At 42.6% G+C, this 16,730-nt stretch overlaps 2 long non-coding RNA genes across 2 annotated transcripts in view; one reads left to right on the top strand and one right to left on the bottom strand.

Moving 5' to 3' along the window:
- Positions 1 to 16,730, top strand: part of LOC138759986 (uncharacterized) — a 99,941-nt gene that overhangs the window by 74,341 nt on the left and 8,870 nt on the right. The gene's annotated exons all lie outside the window — the stretch shown is intronic.
- Positions 1,262 to 15,865, bottom strand: LOC138759985 (uncharacterized). The gene is made up of 2 exons (XR_011355300.1): positions 15,785 to 15,865; positions 1,262 to 1,530 (listed from the first exon to the last, which is right to left on the bottom strand). It is a non-coding gene; the product is annotated as an uncharacterized lncRNA (long non-coding RNA).

The following is a 16,730-nucleotide window of genomic DNA, read 5'->3' as shown; positions in this document are numbered from 1 at the left end:
GAATTGAATGTTTGATTGCAGAAGTGCAAAATACAGAAAAATAATCCTCATAATCTGATATATGGAAGTTCCATTCATAGGGATAGTGGAAGATAAACTGCCTTCACAATGTTACAGGCCTTACTGCAGCATTTATCCTGCTGTAGCTGTTGTCATTTAAGACTTTTCCAGTCAGAGCGCTCTCCAGTAAATAAATCACAGGGCTTTGAGACTATATTTTATTTAGATCCTTATAGACATCACTGGTACATATTATATTTTCTCATGATTTATTTATTAGGTGTAAATGTGACATTGCCTTAAACTTGGTTGTATTGAAGCCAATATGTTGCAAAGATTTTCCATGAGTAAGCCAAAATTTAGTATAATTTACTGGGCTCTTGTGTATTTTGCAATATTGTTACATTCAAGGTTCAGTAATTGCATTAATCTATAATGTATTATTATAGTCATTTAGTTACTGCTTATAAATGAAGAAAAAACTTTGCACAATAAATTTGGAATTGTTTTACATCGTTTCACCACGTACAGCAAGCAGGGTTTGTTTGCTTCTAAATGGACAATGCATGGTAATAATTTGCAAATCGTGGGAAACCAATGACGACAGGGCCAGATATAAGGTCACCTGACCTTCAGAAGCTGTGCTGTAATATGCAGGTGACATTTATGTTTGCCTCCGCTCAGACTCCAAGTTCCACCACACCAGATCCACACTGATTGGGAAACACAGACTGCAGCTGCTGGGATCTTGAGCAAACAAAGAACTGCTGGAGGAGCTTGAGTGGGTCAGACAGCATCCATGGGTAGAAATGGTCAGTTAATAATTCTGGTCTCCACCCTTTATCAAGACTACGAGAGTCTCAGTCCTGATATAAAAATACCACCAGTGGTGCCTCTGCAAGATCTCATTGGAAGGATCAGTGATCCAGTGTCAGTGTCTTCACCCAAGCTAACATTGCCAGCATTGAAGCCCTAATGGCTCTCAGATGTGTTTGTTGAACCAGCCTTGTAATGCGTGATACTAGACTCCCAGAATAGATCTATTTCAAACATTACTAGAGACTGGAAGAAATGCTCAAAGCCTTCATAAGGAAGAACAACAACCCCACTGACTGTTGGGAATCCCTGACCAACGACTGCTCCAAGTGGAGAAGAAACACATCAGGATGGAATTAAATGTACAATGCCCTCCATGGTAATTTAGGACAAAGACACATTGTTTTCCTTTATTTGCCCCTGTGTTCAAACAATTCTCATGTCATTAAAGTGTGCATTCCAGATTTTATTTCAGGTTATATTTATACATTTTGGTTTCACCCTGTAGAAATCACAGGGTACCCTAATATTTGGGTCATTTGGCTTTACAGGTATTTGTGATAACTCAGGTATTTTTTAATTGCCTCATTGGTGCAGGTATAAGAGAGCTGGGCTTGCTTCTTAGCGTTTGATCACCTTTGGAGCCTGTAGTTGCCGTTTTTCAACATGAGGACCAGAGTTGTGGCAATGAAAGTCAAAGATGCCATTACGAGGCTGGAAAACAAAAAATAAAACAGTCAGAGACATCGCTCAAACCTTAGGATAACCAAAATCAACTGTTTGGAGCATCATTAAGAAGAAAGAGTAAACTCAGTAATCGCGAAGGGACTGGTATTCCAAGGAAGGCCTCCATTGCTGATGACATCATAATGAAGAAAAATTCCCAAACAGCTGTCCAACAAATCAGAAACACCTCAGGAGGCAGGTGTGAATGTGTCAATGTCTACACTCCATGGAAGACTTAAAGAACATAAATACAAAGTCTGCACTACAAGATCAAACCATGAGTTAGCCACAGAAGCAGGATGGCTGGATGACAATTTGTCAAGAAGTATTTAGAAGAGCCTCCAGAATTCTGGAAAAATGTCCTGTGGACTGATGAGACCAAGATTAACCAGATGGCAAACACAAAGTGTGGAGGCATCTTCCCAAGATCCAAATCATACCACCTCATCTGTGAAACATCGTGGTGGGGGTGTTATAGTCTGGGCATGTACGGCTGCCACAGATACTGGTCACTTATCTTCATTAATCATGTAACTGCTGATGGCAGAAGCAAAATGAATCCTGAGGTGTCTAGAAACATCTTATCTGCTCAAGTTTGAGCAAATGCCTCCAAACTCATTGGACGGCATTTCATCCTACAGCAAGACATTGATCCCAAACATACTGCTAAAGCAACAAAGGAGTTTTTCAAAGCTGAAATCTGGAAAATTATAGAATGGCCAAGTCTAAATCCAATTGAGCATGCCTTCCATAAACTAAAGAGAAAATCTAAGGGGATTACACACAATGCAAGCGGACAGCAATAAACATTGTGACAGATGCCACACATCCTGCATGTAAACTGTTCTCCCTTCTACCATCTGGCAGGAAGTACCAAAGCACTCAGGCCCTTCCGTCCAGAATGGGAAACAACTTTTCCCCCCATGCCATCAGGCTCCTGAACTCCTAGTACAGATGTGCATAGTGCGCCGTGGACTTTCAATGTAAAACTTAATATTTTAATGTGTTAACTGCTTTCCTAATTTACATCTATGTAAATATGCTCCTTGTTCCTGGAGAAACGCTATCTCATCCTACCATGTGAGCATAAGGACGATAAATAAAATTGACTTGACTTGACAAGTCCCCAAAACAAGCAGGAGCAGAAAGAAGATAGCTGCAGTGGAGGCCTGGTAGAGCATCACTGGAGAAGATGTATCACAGACTTCAAGCAGTTATTACATGCCAGGGATATTCAACAAAATACCACTCATGACTAATTTACATACCATTGCTATGTCCCAAATATTATGGTGCCCTGAAATGGGGGAACTATGCATGAAAAGTGCTGTTTTTTCTACATGGTCAAGCCAAAATGTATACAAACAAATAACTTTTAATAAAATCTGAAATGTGCACTTTAATCACATGTGATTTCTTTGATTATATATTTAGAACCGTGGAGCACAGGGGCAAATGAAAGGAAAAAAAAAGTGCTTTTGTCCCAAACATTTTGGAGGGCGCTGTAAATACACATAAATGCTGGAGAAACTCGCAGGTTCCACAGCTAGGAGGCAAAGAAGTATAACCAATGCTTTGCGCCTGAGCCAATCATCAAGGTATGAGCCAAAAACAGGAAGGTGCCTCAGTCAAATGGTGGGGGGTGGGGGAGAAACGGCAGGTGGAGAAGCGTGGGCCAATAGCCATGAGGTCATAGATGGATAAGGAGAGAAGGGAAGGAGAGAAAAGCTGAGAATTAATGGGGGGAGGGGGACAGCTCTGTGAATGAAGAACTGGAAGAAAGGAGGCAGGGATAGGGAAAGAGAGAGTAACAAGGGGCTGGGAGCTGGAGAAAATAAGACACAGGAAGAGAGATCGGTGGTAGGCGGTGGAGACAATGGAAACTAGAGAAGTCGATGTTAATGCCATCTGGTTGGAGGGTGTCCACATGGAATATATGTTGTTCCTCCACTTTGCAGATAGTCTCAGTTGGGCAGTGCATGAGACTATGGTTAGATATGCCGGTAAGGGAATGGGGTGAGGAATTATAAAGGGTGGTCATTGGAAGATCCCTTCTATTACAACGGAGGGAGTGAAGTTTGTGTCCTTCCTCTCGGATGTAAATGATGCTACAAAGGGAGCACCAGACGCAGTAGATGAGCCCTGAAGATTCACAAGTGAAGTGTTGCATCACTTGGAAGGACTGTTTGGGGCTCCACATAGTAGTGTGGGAGGAAGTGCAAGTGCAGCATTTCCTGTTGATACAGGGATCGGTACCAAGGAGGCGATTGATGGGAAGGGAAGAGTGGATGAGGAGGTCAAGTAGGGAGCGGTCCCTGTGGATGATGGAGAGGGGATGAGAGGGAAAGATGTGTCCAGTGACGGGATCATGTTGCAGGTGGCAGAAATTGCAGAGGATGATATGTTGGATGTGGTCCTGGTGGGATTGGTAGGCGAGGACAAGGGGAATCCTGTCCTTATTGCATCTGGGGGTAGAGGGGGGCCTCGGCAGATGTGCTGGAAATGGAGGATATATGGTTGAGGGCCAAGTTGATGGTGGTGGAGGGGAAGCCACATTTTTTTGAAGAAAGCGGACATCTCGGATGCATGGAAGACCTCGCCCTGGGATCAGATGTGATGGAGATGGACGAATTGTGAGAAAGAATATAATCTTTACAGAGGACAGGGTATGAAGAGACGTAGTGGAGGTAACTGTGGGTTTGTAGAAAATGTCTGTTGATTGTTTGTTTCCCAAACAGAGACAAAGAGATTGAGAAAGGGAAGAGCATTGCTAGAGATGGATCAAGTGAATTTGAGGTTGGGGTGGAATTTGGCAGAAAAGTGGATAAAGTTAATGATCTCATCATGGATGCATGAGGCAGCACTAATATAGTCATAAATATAGTGAAGAAGAAGGGTTGAGGAGCCTTCCCTGTGCAGGCTTGCTACATGGATTGCTCCACATAGATATAAAAAAGGCAGGCATAGCTGGGGCCCATGCTGGTACCCATGGCTACCCCTTTGGCTCGGTGAAAATGGGATGAGTCAAAGGGGAAGTTATTGAGGGATGGAATGGCAACCTTGAGTCCATGCATTGAAAGCACAAAGAAGCCTTGCATAAACAGTGGAAGGAATGAACCCCACCCCCCCCCCCCCCCCCACCACAAACTGTGCTTCCTCCAGCCCTATTGAACACTTTCCATTCCATCAGTGGAATCATCTTTAGTTCCCACACTGGTCCCTTTTTCCTCCTAAAAACCAGAGTGTAGCAAGTTATCCTTGACCCCAAGGGATTTCCTAAGATGAATGTGAAGTCTTTCAATTAGTTGATTTGTTCATTGCCCACATCAGTGGATCTCAACCATTTTCATTCCACTCACATACCTCTTTAAGTAATCCCTGTGCCATCGGTGCTCTGTGATTAGTAAGGGACTGCTTAAGGTGGGATGTGAGTGGGAAGGGAAGGTTGAGAATCATTGCTCTAGACCCAATTGTTACTGAAATATTTTGCTTGAGAAAAATTGACTTTGGCCCATTTCCTTTGGAGTTAGGAAACCGTGCACATAATGAGTCAATTATGTATGATTAAAACAGTGGTTTTCAAACTTTTTCTTTCCACCCACAAACCACCTTAAGCAATCCCTTACTAATCACAGAGCAGCTACGGCATAGGGAGTATTTGAAGTGGTATGTGAGTGGAAAGAAAAAAGAATATAAAATAAAATTTTCTTTGTTCAATTTGAGCAGCACGATTAGTGGTGGTTAGTGTAACGCTGTTTCAGTGCCAGTGACCCGGGTTCAAATCCAGCACTGTCTGTAATGGGTTTGTACGTTCTCCATGTGTTTGTGTGAGTTTCTTCTGGCTGCTTCAGATCTTTCAAAATGTTCCAGGGTTGTAGGTCAATTGGCTCATGGGCCAAAAGGGCTATATGTCTAAAATTAAAAATTAAAATTCTTTGGTCTTTCAGACAAGGTGTAGAAATGTTGGACTTAGACAAACAAGAAATCTTACATTTCAGAGAAGCTATTCACTCCATTTTGCCTGTGCCACCTGCATGAAGGAGTTAATTAATGAGTCTGACATCTCCAATCTTTCCCACAGTGCTGCAATTTTTCTTTCTTATCAGGTAAACATCCAATTTTCTTTAGAAAGTTAATATTGAAATTACTTCCACCACCTATTCATTGTGTAAATTGTAGGCTGTAATAACTCACTGCTTAAATGAGATTCCTTAATCTCTTCCTGAACTTTAAGCCAATTATCTTAAATCTGCATCCTTTGTTTGCCAATATTTCTCCTTGTAGAATTAGGTTCCCCCATCTGCACCCTTTAGAAGAAGAGTGAATCGAGCAAATCTCCCCATAATTTCTGTCCACTTTGAGAACAAAACCAGATAATTGAACAATTTCAACACAACTGAAGCCCCTCTTTAAATATTAAGCAAAATGAGAAGGACAAATGCTTCAAGTCTCCAGTCCTTCATCAGTAGTGGAAAGTGTTAGTGAGGTAACCGATCTTGAACCAAGGTGAAGCCCAATGAAGATGACAAGGAAGAAAGAGCTTGAGTTAGTGGCTGGCATGAAAGATTAGCAGAAGAGGTGGATCTAAGGTGAAAGGGAATGAAATAGGTCGCATAAAGAAATTGGGCCTTCAAGGCATAGCAAATAGCACCCACCATCCATTGCTGCCCAGAAATATGTTCAGAGGTGGTGTATTATTAGTTGTCGAGAGCCTAATTGAAAGTTGACGTAATGCTCGTCAAACTTCAGTTGAGGGTTATAAGGATGTCTGATTGTGAAAAGAATGGAAAGTTAAAGAGTGCAAGCAACAATGCTGTGAACACTGAATTCAGTATCGTACGTGAAAAGAAGTATAGGCAAGTTGCTATTTGACCTGGAGAAAGTGGTTTGGGCCACAGGAGAGAAAAAGAGATGTAGTGAAAGGAAGGGTGGAGCTATTGAAATTTGGTATTCTCTGTGTAAACCCCTCTCATCTCCTGATGAAACATTACCACCCCTCTCTGTAGAATACCAAGCTAGTTTATTCCAGACTCATCTCCTCTGGGGCACTCTCTCCAACATTAGTACACATCAGAGAAACACAAAAGCAGCAGATGCTGGAATCTTGAGCAGACAAAGAATTGCTGGAGGAACTCAATGGGTCAGACAGCATTCATGGGGAGAAATGGTTAGTCAATGCTTCAGTCTAGAGCCTTTATTATGCCTCCTTTTTCAACCCTTCCCAGACTTTCCCAAGGTCCACCACAGGATTATCACTTGCTTGATTAGCTGGGTCATAGGCCATCAAACATTTGCCATGATCTATCATGACTTGCTTCCTCCCCACCCTTTTTATAATATGGATTACTCAGTTCTTCCAGTCTCTGTGGTTGCAGCTATTCTAAAAATCACACCTTCCTTATCAGTGCATCTAATATGAGTCCCTGTTCATCACGTGCTGTGGTGCGCTGAGGTAACAGCAAGCAAACACAAAACTTGAAAGAGGCTTTATTCAGGTAAAAGTCTGAATACCAATTCGTGCTTCGGTGGCTCCCGTGTAACTGGCTCAGGAGGGGCTGGCTCAGGTCTATATTCGGGTCGGCTGATTGATAGTCAGCCAGGTGGAGTCAGCCCCCTAGGAGGGTCTATTCAGGTCAGCTGATTGACAGCTGGTCAGGTGGACTCGGCCCTTAGATGGTCTTCCTGCAGGTACAGAGATCACCCCCTGCAATAGGCTGGTGGTCGTATCACCACAGGTGCTTTCTTTTCATGGGTCCAAACAAAAGATAACAATGTCAACCATGTACATAGAGGCCTTGACCTGAGTACCTCCGCTGCCTGGCAAACACCACTTCTCTTATACCTTCTTCCTTCCTGATGGATTCAGCAAAGGATTCTATGCAGTGCACAAATATAACTGGAGAGAGTGGCCAACCATGCCTGACTCCAGACTTGATGGGGAAGCTCTCTTTTTCCCACCCATTGAATTGTACCGCACTACAGATTTCTGTGTGGAACACTTCAATCCAATTTTGGACTCCCTCCCCTTAGCCCATATTTCTGAGCACCTTTTGTTTGAAGATGACGATGATAATGCCCTTCCTCTTGGAGTCTGACATGTTTGCCTATACATAGCATTGTATACTTCCAACAGATCTGGGCCTACCCAGTTCCACAGAGCTGTGTACAACTCAGCAAGTAAGAGATTACTTCTAGGAGTTTTACTCAACCCAAAGTAATAGGTGGAGTTCATCAGCTCATCCAGGATAATTGGCTGATCCAGGCTCCCTGCTTGCTGTTGTCTAAGACCTCCATGACAGGAAGTTCTGGAAGGCCATTTCATCTGTAGCCTTAGTGTCATACAGTTCAGAATAAAAGGATCTCCTTATTCTCTGTATGCAAGGATTTGTCTGAGCTGGCCTCTTTCTTAAGACTGTGGATCACCAAGATCCCCCTGTGAACCTTTTGAAGAAGTAACGTGACCATATCGCATCCTGTTCCATTGTTTGGATCGCATGGGCCCCTTCGGGAAAGGCCAGCATTACCCATCTTCTTGATCATGAGCATCTCTCACTTCTCCTGATCCTTCCACCAACCTGATCAGCCTGACATCTACTCTTTCAACCTTGACCCAATCATTCTTCTGACATTAGCCCAATCCCTACCTCCTGATCCTGGACACAACGCCCAGCTCTCTAATTTATGATCAGCACCCACCCTTCTGGTACCCAAGGCACTTCACCTCCAATTTTAGTTCTCAGTTCCCTGAAATACCCACTCTCTTGCTGACGTAAGCCTACCTTTGTAGTTACCTGGTTTCTTTTGCATGCTCTGGAAAGGTGGAGGGGCTGTGGGAAGAGATATGAGTGAGTAAGGAACTTTTAACGGTGCACAGGATCTTGGGCATCTTAAAAAGTCGATTTCAGACCCGGTTTCCAAACCTGATGGCCAACCATTTGTTTAACCCTGCTGAACATTCCTCCATTATTGATGAGTCAATGTCCCAGATTTCCCTCCTTAACAGCTTTGTGGCAGCAGCTCACCACCACCACCTTCTGAACATCAGACTTCAAAGCCCACATCCCTTGAATGAATGTAGAAAAATGGGCATTAATTTTCTTTCCATCTGTGTCTGACACTGGCTCCTTGTAAATCCCTCATGTCCATCCTGCCTTCCAAACTACAATGAGAACTGTACCTCCAGTGGCCCCAGGCACTGGGCTCTGGAATTCACTCCCCAAATTCTTGCATCTCTCCACTATCACTATCCTCTTTTACAACCCTCCTTAAATCCATTCTTTTGACCAAGCTTTTGGTAATCTCTCTAATCAATTAATTCTTTACATGTAATTGCAACACTGTTGGTTATACCTGTGTTTTACAACATTGGAATGTCTTTTAAATGCATTTCATTGGTGTTGAAGGATGTCCTAATTATATTAATGTTTTTGACATTCAATAATTTAGAGTTACTTACATGCAACTAATAATAGGGGATGTGATCTGTGTCAAGTAGGGTCAAGTCAGTGACATTGAACTGAAAGAAGGTATTCATGCAGGCAATCAGAAAATATAAGAACAGACTAGCCGTTCCATCAAGCCTGTCTTTTAATGTCGTAGGGACTCAGCCCTCTCATTTCTATTGAATTAACCTATGCATGGAAATTCCAAGAAAAATAAAAGCAAAATATTGGACTATTTACAAAAGCATTCTGAGGTGTTTCTGTCTGAGTCCCAGAGGCAATCAAACATGTTCCCAGGAAATTGTGCTGACTGAAAGATACATTTTTCAATAGTCATCTATATTTATAAGGAGCTATATTGGCCATCCTTAGCTAATCTATATTGTGCAAGCTGGCAACTCTGTTAAATAAGTTCTTTTTGACATTGAACAATGTAATCCTAACTTAATTTATATCCTGGTTTTCCTTGACTATATAACCATAAGGAATGAATTTATTACTTTATTTTAGAAAGAAACTAGACTTAATTCTCAGAGTGTATGTTTTTGAGATTAAAACAACTCTGTATGGTCACAAAGTTGTGGACAAATCGAGACACCATCACCATTGCGTACGAGGACCAAAACTGGACACGATGAATGGGATGAGGCCTCCTGTAGGAACTGCACAGCAGTTCTTGTTTTGCAGTTAATTGTAAAGCACTCAAAGACTTTCATAGTAGCTTTAATTGTGCTGAGTATGAACACGCTCACCTTCAACCTGTGCCCTTTAGTTCTGGAATCCCTGCCATGGGACAAAGATTAGGACTATCTCAGAATCAGAAGCAGACTTATTATCATGAACATATGACAAAACTTGTTATTTTGTGGCAGCGTCACCGTCAAATATTGCTATAAATTACATTCTTTAAAATAAAGACAGTGCAAAAATATTGATCCCTCATAATTATATAAACCTCTATTAGATCATTTCTCAGTCTCCGATGTCCCAATGAGAATAAACCCAGCCTCATACCCACAACCTTCCGTGGCTACTCTATCTTTCCTGTAGACCTGAACTGTGCAGAACCCTCTGCCCCTGTGTTGCCATTTTCAGCAAGTGGTAAACTTGCACCCCAAAGTTCTCAGTGTACCAGTGGCCCTAAGGTCAGTGCGATTTACTCTAGAAAGTCTAAAATTTTCTAAATAATTGTTATTGTCCTTTGTAACATGAGGCTGACTGCATTTAACATTGGGTTCCTTTTTCCTCATTCGAAGTTTGAAATGAAGCATAGGAGCATTAATTCAGTAGATAGATACCATGAGGTTGTGACAGTCATGCTGCCTGTCAAGATACAAAAATATACTGCAGAACCACAAAATACAGACGCAGATTTTGTTGTATCACAGGAATGAGTCGTATTAATGTCAGGTAGACCCAATGTCACGCCAGTTAATACCAGAACCTCATTCAAAGATCCAAGTGAAACGGTTCAATATTTAGGGCATTCTCTTACATACAAATCTGATAGGCATCTCTTTGAACTTATTGTTGCAAGCTTATTCTTTACATTTTGCATAGCACTTTTCTAAAGTCAGGAACATGGCTGATGTCAAGCAATTATTTGTGTGTTCTAGTCATAATTTAAAAATATAATTTCTTGCATAGGAAATTGGCAGAAGTCTGGAAAGATTGCTTCCAATACACAGTAACATCCGCCTTCTTGTATGCCTGAGTTTTAGTCTTTAATTATCACGTGTAAATGGTCGGTCTCACAATAATATTAACCCATAAATGTTAACAATGGGGAAAGAAGTTTCTAGGCTTAGCTGGAGCCGGCAATGTTGCAGTGTGTGCCCTATGCCCATTGATAACTCAAATCGTGACTGACAAGGCTGTAAAGTTTAATCAGCTGCTGAGCGCAGGAAGACATTTAAAATGGGTTGTTCGTTGACTCGCCCGACAAAGTCAGTTAGTGCTTCTGTGTTAAAAGGCATTTTGGATTCTGTAAGCCTGTTGCAGTACTGTTTACCCAGGAAATGGCCGAAGTTATTCATTCGGATGACTTTGAAGGATGAGATGATTAGTTTTAATTGTCTATCTGCCCAGTAAACACATGGCTCTCTCTGGCCCCAATTTCAAAACTAGGGACTGGTGTTTTTAATAAAGACAAAATCAGTTGTGTTTTTTTCTTAATAACTGTCATTTTTGGATAGTTCAAAATACAAACTTTCACATTCCCTCCTTTTTATCATTTAAATGCTAAACCACTAAAAGGTCTGTGGAGAATACTTGGACAGCATAAAACAGTAAATGCACAAGGGTAGTTAGGAGCATTATAAAAGTTGTTCATCCAGTGCCAAAGCATTGTGCAAAGGGATAGGTGTCACAGTCAGGCATTTCACATCAATTTCTTGTAAGGCCTGTGACTTTCTTTTTGCATGTCATTCACCCATTTAGTGAGGTTTTCAGACCTATATGTCTTTCTTTAGCTTGGCTTCGCGGACGAAGATTTATGGAGGGGTATGTCCACGTCTGCTGCAGGCTCGTTGATGACTGACAAGTCCGATGCGGGACAGGCAGGCACGATTGCAGTGGTTGCAAGGGAAAATTGGTTGGTTGGGGTTGGGTGTTGGGTTTTTCCTCCTTTGTCTTTTGTCAGTGAGGTGGGCTCTGCAGTCTTCTTCAAAGGAGGTTGCTGCCCGCCGAACTGTGAGGCGCCAAGATGCACAGTTGGAGGCGATATCAGCCCACTGGCGGTGGTCAATGTGGCAGACACCAAGAGATTTCTTTAAGTAGTCCTTGTATCTCTTCTTTGGTGCACCTCTGTGCAGTGGAGAGCTCGCCATGGAACACGATCTTGGGAAGGCGATGGTCCTCCATTCTGGAGACGTGACCCACCCAGCGCAGTTGGGTCTTCAGCAGCATGGATTCAATGCTTGCGGACTCTGCCAGCTCGAGTACTTTGATGTTGGTGATGAAGTCATTTCAATGAATGTTGAGGATGGAGTGGAGACAGCGCTGATGGAAGCATTCTAGGAGCCGTAGGTGATGCCAGTAGAGGACCCATGATTCGGAGCCGAACAGGAGCGTGGGTATGACAATGGCTCTGTACATGCTGATCTTTGTGTGTTTCTTCAGGTGGTTGTTTTTCCAGACTCTTTTGTGTAGTCTTCCAAAGGCGCTATTTGCCTTGGCGAGTCTGTTGTCTATCTCTTTGTCAATCCATACATCAGATGAAATGATGCAGCTGAGGTAGGTAAACTGGTTGACCGTTTTGAGTTCAGTGTGCCCGATGGAGATTTGGGGGGGCTGGTGGTCATGGTGGGGAGCTGGCTGATGGAGGACCTCAGTTTTCTTCAGGCTGACTTTCAGGCCAAACATTTTGGCAGTTTCCGCAAAACGGGACGTCATGCGCTGGAGAGCTGGCTCTGAATGGGCAACTAAAGCGGCATCGAGACCTATATGTACAGTAGCCATAACCCATAATTTTACAGGTTCCCCTCCTGACCAGCCAGAATATAGTCAGGGTCCATTTGGTTCTGAATTGCCACAGTACAGATGGGAACCATCTCTGCTGACAGTTGAAATACCACCTTCCCAGTTACTTGGAGCCCCTTAGCCATTTCAACAACCAATAGCTGTAATGATAGTGATCAGGTTTGCATGGCAACAAGCAATGCCTTACTGTTTGATTAGACTTGGCTGCCAGCAGGGGGCAGACACACAGTATGAAGAACTGTAATGGAGGTTTGCAGCCTCATGATGCTGTTCATATCAATTTTAAAGTAAGGAACCTTTTTCTTCATCCATGTATTGTCTTAAGAACTCACACATACAAATACAAGATGAAACAATAGCCCCAGTGCTGAGTCGACGAATCAGCTCTTTGCATGCCTTTCTTGTACTGACGAAGGGGAACAGAACCATAAAGACGTGCTCCATCTTGGAGATAACTCTTTTCGTTTTAAACCCAGTTACCTCTGGCCATTAAAAGCATTGTAGCTTCTATAAATGGGGAGCCACATATCACAATTTACAGGACCACGACCAGTTGATAGTCAGCAATGGATATGTCCTATGCCAAAGATAATGTAAGACTCTTTGTATACAGTAAAAGTTACATCAACTTTCTCCCAGGTTTGGTATGGTTATGTAAATGTAGGTATCATTTCTTAAAAAATGTCACGTTACCCTGCTGTCCTCCACATGTTTATCTCCTTACTTTCACTTATTTGTGATCTGCTCCATTTCAAAAATCCATTCTATCTTTTCCTGTATGGGGTAGGGGCTAGGTCTTGAGGGGGTACTTTCTATTGAGTTGGTTAGAATATAGAAATAGATTCAATAGCTATAAGCATTCATCTTATCCACATATGAGTACGACACATTTATGTTAACGGCGCTTGGAATGGGCCTTTCCACTGAGCTCCCAATTTTTTCCGATCCCACTTCCTCATGAGGATGTAATTTTCAGGTTTGACGTTAGAATATTCACCACTTTGATCTGTTGGATCATTCTCCTGTAGGTGGGTTTGATGTACCTGTGAATGCACCACTCAAAAAAAGTCTTTGTTAGATTACTCAGATATTTGGTCATGTCATCGTCTAATGATGATAAATCCAACATTACTGATGGCGCAGGCTTTGGTCCCTGAGGTATCCCTATTGGCTGTCTGCGAACTATCTCTGCAGAAGATCGCCCTGACCTGTGGTGTCACCCGCATTTTAAACAATGCTAGGGGAAACACTTTTTAGCCAATTTTAGCCCCGTTTCCTTCGCAAATTTCCCCAGCTTAGGTTTTTCACTGTTCCATGCGCACATTCCACCATTCCTGGTGTCTGGGTTTGATGGAAGAAATGGAAACATTGCAGGATCCCCAATTCCGTACACAATTTTTCATTTACCTTGGCTACAAAGTGAGGACCATTATCTGAATTCAGTGTCTCAGGCAGTCCATAGCAGGGAATTATTTCCCTTAGCAAATTTTAAACTAATAGTCAAAGCAGTGTAGTCTTAACAATCAAAGCAGCAATATTTACAGCAATGCATTCGCAATAATTCAGTAAGATTTGATTATAACATAACATAACATAACATAACATAACAATTACAGCACGGAAACAGGCCATTAGGCCCTTCTAGTCCGCACCGAACCAAACACCCCTTTCTAGTCCCACCTCCCTGCACAATGCCCATAACCCTCCATCTTCTTCTCATCCATATACCTGTCCAACCTTTTCTTAAATAATACAATTGACTCCGCCGCCACTATTTCTCCTGGAAGATCATTCCACACGGCTACCACTCTCTGAGTAAAGAAGTTCCCCCTCATGTTACCTCTAAACCTCTGCCCCTTAATTCTTAACTCATGTCCTCTTGTTTTAATCTTTCCTCCTCTTAACGGAAATAGTCTATCCACATCCACTCTGTCTATCCCTTTCATAATCTTAAATACTTCTATCAAATCCCCTCTCAACCTTCTACGCTCCAAAGAATAAAGACCCAATCTGTCCAATCTCTCCCCATACTCCAGATGCTTAAACCCAGGCAACATTCTGGTAAACCTTCTCTGCACTCTCTAAACAAGAAAAATGGCTAATTGCAATCACAGAAAAAACCATGTAATTATAAAGAAAATGGCATTTACCGACATTGTGTTATTGGCATGAAGCATTTCTTTTATTTTCTTTCCGTCTGCTTCACTAAAATTTGGATGCCACCATGTCTGCAGCGAGGTATTTACAATGTGGGAATCATGGTGCTTTTAATCAAGTAACAAATATATCAAGTGCTGTACACATGTTTGACCAGCCGTCATAATCTATAACTGAATATTGGGATGTGGGGTCACAACCCCACTGTTGATTTTCAGTACCAAAGGCGTCCCTCCACTGTAAGTGCACATGTTACATGTCTGGCAAGGAAAACTAGGTTCCCTGATTGGGTTTAAAGAGTCCTCAGCTTAAAGAAAATTGGAGTTACAAAAAGCAAGGGTGATTTAAAAGTGAATATTGTGAGTTGAAGAAAAGGAAGCAGTAACATTTTGTGTCACATTTGTATAGCTCAATCCAAACCCCTTATTTGGGGCAGTTTAGGACAAAACAACTAAATAGAGAACTACATTCCCTCTAAGGTATTTCATGCACATCTCTTGGACAATCAAATGCGACAGCACGTTGTTAGATTTGAAATTAAGAAGAAAGAACCAAGTTGACCTTAATGCTACCCAGTTGGAGGGTGGCTGGTCGGAAGAGGAAGCGCTGTCCTCCAATTTACAGGTGACCTTTTTCAGAACTTTTGCGGTACTGTGATTCTACCTCTCTTGCCTAGCTTCTAAAAATAATTTAAAATGACCTAGCATTTAAGTCACAAATTTACTATTTACTCCATATTGATATTTATAGTCCATTAGAGCAGCCTCCAACCACGCTTGTTTTCATATTGCACATCCCTCCATAGTTCTCTTTCTCGCTGCCTCGCTCACTTCCCTTAAAAGCATTCATAGAATAGGAACAGCCTCTTCGACTTCGTGTGTCTGTGCCAGACCTGATGTGTGAATCAAACTAAAGCTTTGTTGCTTAAACGTGATAGACATCCCTCCATCCTCTTCACATGCATCTGGCTACCTATAAAACCCTTTTAAATGTTCCTATTGTATCTAGGCCCTTTCAAACTGCCATGTAAAATAGGGTTAACAGGGCAATTTGCTTGGCTAACGACCGAGGAGCATCGTGATTTGAAAGGGGGAAAACTGATCAAAACCCAAGCGGGTCCCTGACCTACCTCAGAGGTGGTCAGGGAATGCAGTAAAACTTACCAGGACATCTTCCTTCGGTGAATTGAAAAGGGAAATGGCCGACCGGTTTCTTTGGTTATGTCAGCGCTTTGTGGCAGGACGTCGGCAGGAAGTTTGAATGCAGAGGGAGAAATGTGCAGTGCAGGTTAGTTAATGGAGTGTTTAAAACTTGGTAGCAATGTGTTCCTAGTGCCTTTTTAGTTGATGAATTTTTAGCTCTTTTCATCTGTAGCGATTGTGTCCGCTGAAGCGTGCACAGTGTGATCACACTGTGTGCTTATATAGAGAAAGGGATCGGTTTCCAGCTTTTAAACCTACAGTCTGTTCCACCAGAGTTGTGACTGCAGATCATCTTGCAGACTTCACCCATTTGGAGACCTGGAGGAAAAGGGAAACTCAAGCAGATTTCTGGCAGTATCTGCTGTGATATTTAAAGACAACCCCTTCAATCAACAATTTGAGTAATGGCTGGTGTATGGTTGAAAGCTGAGGTCAGAGAGCTGCTCTCCATGAGGGGTGATTCCGATGTAAGTCAACATTTATCTCGTACCGTGAAAAATGGTCGTATACACGATCTCATTGTGCTGAGGCTGAGGGAGGCTGGCTAGGAGAAGACAAAAACGCAGGTCATATATAAACTGAAAAATCAGCACAAGAGATTTATGCAGGTCAACGACCACAATAGTCAGAGTTGCAAAGGGCGCTTGGACAGGCCCTATTGTCAGCAGGCATTTCAGATCTGGGGTAGCCTGTCTGCTACCCTACTTTCCCTGATGGCCATCTTGGATAGCCTGGAGAGGGTTGAAAGCCCATGTGCCAGTGAGGCAGGCACCCCGCTGGAAGATCCCATTGGGGCATCTACCCCAAGCGCGACGATGGCCCATAGCGAACGAAGGGCTGAGGCTAGTAGAGGTGAGATGGAGGTCACCTAGCAGAGGACCCCAGCAGCCAGGTGCAGGACAGTGTG

The sequence above is a fragment of the Narcine bancroftii genome, chromosome 4, assembly GCF_036971445.1.
Source record: "Narcine bancroftii isolate sNarBan1 chromosome 4, sNarBan1.hap1, whole genome shotgun sequence".
In the NCBI taxonomy this organism is placed as follows: Eukaryota; Metazoa; Chordata; class Chondrichthyes; order Torpediniformes; family Narcinidae; genus Narcine; species Narcine bancroftii.
The sequence above is the reverse complement of the archived record's forward strand: the minus strand, read 5'-3'. Positions and strand labels throughout refer to the sequence as shown.